The following is a 5594-nucleotide window of genomic DNA, read 5'->3' as shown; positions in this document are numbered from 1 at the left end:
CTTCTGACCGAGACACCGTATCTTTCTGGACAAAATATTAATGGCGGGATAACCAACTTTTGTCTTACAAAATATCTTACTGCTGGACATTGCAAAATTATTCCACTTGTTTTGAAACAATTTATCGTTAATCTAGCACAACACAATTCACAAAAATTTACATACTTCGAAGAAATAGTGTTTACAAAAGATCGTGTCTACCTCAACATTTTCATTTCCTTTCATTTTCCTTCCTTTGAAAATTGCTTCAGCCACAATTATCATAGAATAATCCACGTTCAAAAATTTATTGCGGGTTATAAGTATCAAGTATTTTTGAGTGTGAATGCACCATTCCAGTTGAAAAGCGCAGGAAAGTATGAACATATATAGTGCCCTTTATCATATTTGTATTTCCAAGTTCATATTAGGGATCATGCATTTGACAACCCGGACCGTAGAGGAAACGGCGGAAACTAAGAGTCATAATATTTGACCTTGATGCACCACCGAAAGGAAATGTATAGCGATGTGCAGGGAATTCCACAAATGTGATGAATCCAGCCAAAATATCACATGTGTCAGACATTTACATGTTACACGTGATCACGTGTTATACCTTATAACCAATTATTAAAAGCGGCATGGCAGGGATATATATATGCATATATTTTTGCATTATGTCATATGAGTTATAAAAACATAAAGTTAACACATATTCATAGCATTTTCGGGTAGACAGACGTTTCATTATTTAGACGTTTCACACCAAGACGGTTCACAATACGGGGTCATTCATTTGATTGAAGACTGATCTTTGCGTCTTTCTCTGAAATAATTATTTCCTTGTTAAAACATATTTGACCACATATTTCTGTCATTTAACTGTTCACTTTACTTCCGATTTTTGTTGTACCGAAACACATGTTTCTATTTGTGTTTTCTATTCGAATCTATAATCAGTTTAATGGGATCACCACCGGGTAAACGACTACTAGGTACTTTGGTCATGTTTTTTACCCCAAATATTTGAATGTTTCTATTGGGATTAAAATGAGCGTAGATAACTAAACTACTGGTTGTATAAATCCCTGACCTGTCTAATTCTAATAATGAGATTAGTGGATATATTAAGACTTTCACTACAAAATATTCCTAAACAAAAGAGCATATGTTTAAATTTATTCCTTTACAAATAAAAGATCAGAGTAGGGATGTGTCAATTGCCAGACATATTTGTAAAAGATACTTTTATGTTAAAAGTTTGATTAATGAATTATGTAAGATGAAAATACAAGTATTGCTTTTTTTATTTTGCTAATATTAAATGTAATCTTGTGGTGAAATTTTGTGGGAGGGTCCTTACGGATTTTGTAAAATGAATCATTTAATTGAATTTCCCCTTCAAAATGAAAATAAATTTTCTTAATAAAAACATCTAAAAATGGGAGTGAAAGTTTCACACGTCTATACAATTGACAAAATGGGAGTGAAACGTCTAGGTGTGAACCGTCTTGGGAGTGAAACGTCTCAATAGTGAAATGTCTTGGGAGTGAAACGTCTGACATTCTCATTCTCGAGAGTATCATATTAGTTGTAAAGATTTTGAAAGGCTATACAATATGGCCGTATATAAACGGTTGTTTGAAAATATAATACATAAACATACAATTTTTTATTAAATAAACAGCAGTCGTGTATATAAATATATAAACTTTATAATACTGCATGTTTGTAACGTAATTTTTTATTGGAAAATCGAGACATTTATTTAATTATAGAGATTTTTAGTTTAAACATATTTTATTTCTCAGATGTATATATACATGTTACAATTTACAATATACACAGAGCAATTAAAATATTCTTAAAAAACAGGATTAGAATGAAAGACAACATGTCTTATGAAATTTTTCTCCTATAGAGATTTTTACGGAATGCCGTTAGGGCCATTGCCTATGAATGTGTTGATCTGAAACGCGATAGTCGATAGTACGATGATGAAAACGCGAAATCACGAAACTACGATGGTGAAAATGCGAAAGCACGATGATGAAAACGCGAAAGTACGATGATGAAATCACGACAGTACGATACTACGATGATGAAAGCGCGATAAACTATCGTGTTTTCACCATCGTACTGTCGCGTTTTCACCATCGTAGTTTCGTGATTTCGCATTTTCATCATCGTACTGTCGTGTTTTCATCATCGTACTATCGCGTTTTCACTATCGTACTATCGCGTTTTCACCATCGTACTATCGCGTTTTCATTATACTGTCGTGTTTTCATCATCGTACTATCGCGTTTTCACCATCGTACTGTCGTGATTTCATCATCGTACTATCGCGTTTTCATCATCGTACTATCGCGTTTTCACCATCGTAGTTTCGTGATTTCGTGTTTTCACCATCGTACTATCGACTTTCGCGTTTCAGATTAACACATTCATAGGCGATGGCCCTTACGGCATTCCGGAATGCCGTTAGGGCCATCGCCTATGAATGGTTTGATCTGAAACGCGATACTCGACAGTACGATGATGAAAACGCGAAATCACGAAACTACGATGGTGAAAACGCGACAGTACGATGGTGAAAACACGATAGTTTATCGCGCTTTCATCATCGTAGTATCGTACTGTCGCGATTTCATCATCGTACTATCGCGTTTTCATCATCGTGCTTTCGCGTTTTCACCATCGTAGTTTCGTGATTTCGCGTTTTCACCATCGTACTATCGACTATCGCGTTTTAGATCAACACATTCATAGGCGATGGCCCTAACGGCATTCCGTAGATTTTTGGTTTATTTGTAACTTTATTTTCTGATTTTTACACACATGTACAAGTATTATAAAGAATTTCGATAGCTATTAATATTGCGAATAACCGTTTATACAGAACCATATAACCTGTTGAATTTATTTATAACGAACTCATAATACATCAAGCATTTTGTTAGAAAAAATGAGATAATTTCATAAATCGACGGCAGCCATGTATTTAAAAAGTACATTGTATGTATATAAACGTCACGATTATCAAATGAAAAGTGACGTAACAAACGTGTAGTATTAAAAAACACATACACGCAAAATTAAGGAGTTTCAATATAATTATATTCTTTTAATTAAGCATGATGCTAGAATATGATAACATGAACATTTAGAGCGGGTCACCGATCTCAATTCCTGTACGTAAATTTGATTTTTTTCCTTAATTGTGGTTATTTCAAGGTATATATGTTCTTATTTTCCTGCGCTTTTCAACTGGAATGGTGCATTCACACTCAAAAATACTTGATACTTATAACCCGCAAGAAATTGTTGAACGTGGATTATGCTATGATGATTATAGCTGAAGTAATTCTCAATGAAAGGAAAATGAAAGCGGACCTCGGACACAAATTTGTACGAGCGTATATATAATGATTAATATCGTTTTAAACATCAAATAAAAACGTTTCTCAGAGGTCAAAGTAAGAAAAGAGCTGTACTCAATTGAAAAGTGCCTTACGTCAAGTTAAATTCTTAAAATATACAAAAATGGTAAGGGTCCACAGCACTGCGTTGCAATCGAATCCACCGCCGTCTGCGACGAAAACATTTGTTTGGGGCCCAAACAGGACATTTTTTCACTTCACTGTTTGAGGCCTAAAAGAGGTGGAAGGGTCCAAAGTGCGTTGTTTCGCGTATCTATGAGATAAAGGGTTAAACCGCAATCCATTATATTAATCCACAGTTTCAATATATAAAAAACATACCGTCAGTGTATGAAACCAATGTAGCAATATATAAGCTGAGTTTCTCAATATATGATTCCAGTTCCCAAAGTAGCCATGTATGGAACCATGCAAATATCCTTATATGAAACCGAATTATTCAAAATATTATGAAACCAGTTTATCAATGTATGAAACCGAGGTAGCAATATATAAGTTGATATTTCAGTTCCAAACATTGGTAAAATGGTTCTATTAATTGTAAAAATCAATTAATATATTGATAAATCGGTTTCATATCAGGACACCTGGTTCCATACATTGCTACTTTGGTACTATTTATTGAAGAACTGGTATCATATAATATGATAATCAACTTATATATTGCTACTTTCGTTCCATACACCGATAAAAATGGTTTCATATATTGTAAAAATGAATTAATATATTGATAATTCAGTTTCATATAAGGACACCTGGTTCCATACATAGTTAGTTTGGTACCATACATCGAAGAATTAGTAAGATATAATGTGAAATCAGCTTATATATTGATACTTGAGTTTCATACATTTACGACATGATTTGATATATTGAAAAACGAATTAATAAATTGATAATTCGGATTCATATAAGGATATCTGGTTCCATACGTGACTTTGATACCACATATGGAAGAATTGGTATAATATATTGATAAAATAGAAACACATGTCTGTCTTATATTGTTCTTTTTCAATTTATTTCACCATTTGAATAATATATAAGTTCACTTCGACTATATATGAATTGAAAACACATTCTTATTAAACCGGAATCCATTATATATTAATCCACAGTTATAATATATGAAACCATACCGTCAGTGTATGAAACCAATGTAGCAATATATAATTTGATTTTCTAAATATATAAGTCCAGTTCTTCAATATATTATACCAAATTAGCCATGTATAGAACCAGATATCCTTATATGAAACCGAATTGTCAATATATTAATTTGTTTTCCAATATATGAAACCAATTTATGAATTCGGTATGTCAATTTGATAATTCGGTTTCATATAAGGATATCTGGTTCCATACATTGCTACTTTGGTAAAATATAATGAAGAATTGGTATCATATATTGAAAAAAGATCAACTTATATATTGCTTCCTTGGTTTCATACACTGACAGTATGGTTTCATATATTGTAATTGAGGATTGCTATAATGGCTTCTGGTTTAAAAAGAAGGTGTTTTTAATTCATATATTGTCGAAGTGAACTTATATATTATGGACATGGTTAAAATAATTGAAAAAAAAAACGACAATATAACATACTACATGCTAAATATCTAAGCTCTAGACATTGTAGTTTCAGACATTGGCATTCTTAGTTTTCCTATATAAGTTACATTAATTAAGTAATCCCCGGGTTGGGGCCAATTTGCATTACAGAAAGCTTATAAAATGTGTACTACACATCGTCTCATTTTAAGTAACATTTCTGCCAAAATTTCCTTCTATTGGTTTAAAAGATGCAGAGCGGACACAAACTTTTGGAATGAATACAAAATGACCAGCGACATTGGCCAAGCCAGCGCTCTCATTTAGTTACCTAGCTTTGGTTACTTTCTTGGAAAAAAAAGTCTAAAACGAAAATCGAAAGCAGATAAGCTTCCTTTCTGGAAGGAATTTTTCAAAAACAATTATTGAAAGTATTTTTTTCCACTAAATAGTGAATTCAGTTAGCTATACTTGATAGATCGTACAGTGTAAAAATGTTGTACCTTTATATAATTATGTTTCCTACATCTTTATTGAGTGATGCATTTTTTTTTCAAGAAAATGTCTATTGCTAGAATTATACATGTACGAGTAAGATTGAAATGGACATATTGGAG

The sequence above is a fragment of the Ruditapes philippinarum genome, unplaced genomic scaffold, assembly GCF_026571515.1.
Source record: "Ruditapes philippinarum isolate M1 unplaced genomic scaffold, ASM2657151v2 ctg5458_1_1_1_1, whole genome shotgun sequence".
Classification (NCBI taxonomy): domain Eukaryota; kingdom Metazoa; phylum Mollusca; class Bivalvia; order Venerida; family Veneridae; genus Ruditapes; species Ruditapes philippinarum.
The sequence above is the reverse complement of the archived record's forward strand: the minus strand, read 5'-3'. Positions refer to the sequence as shown.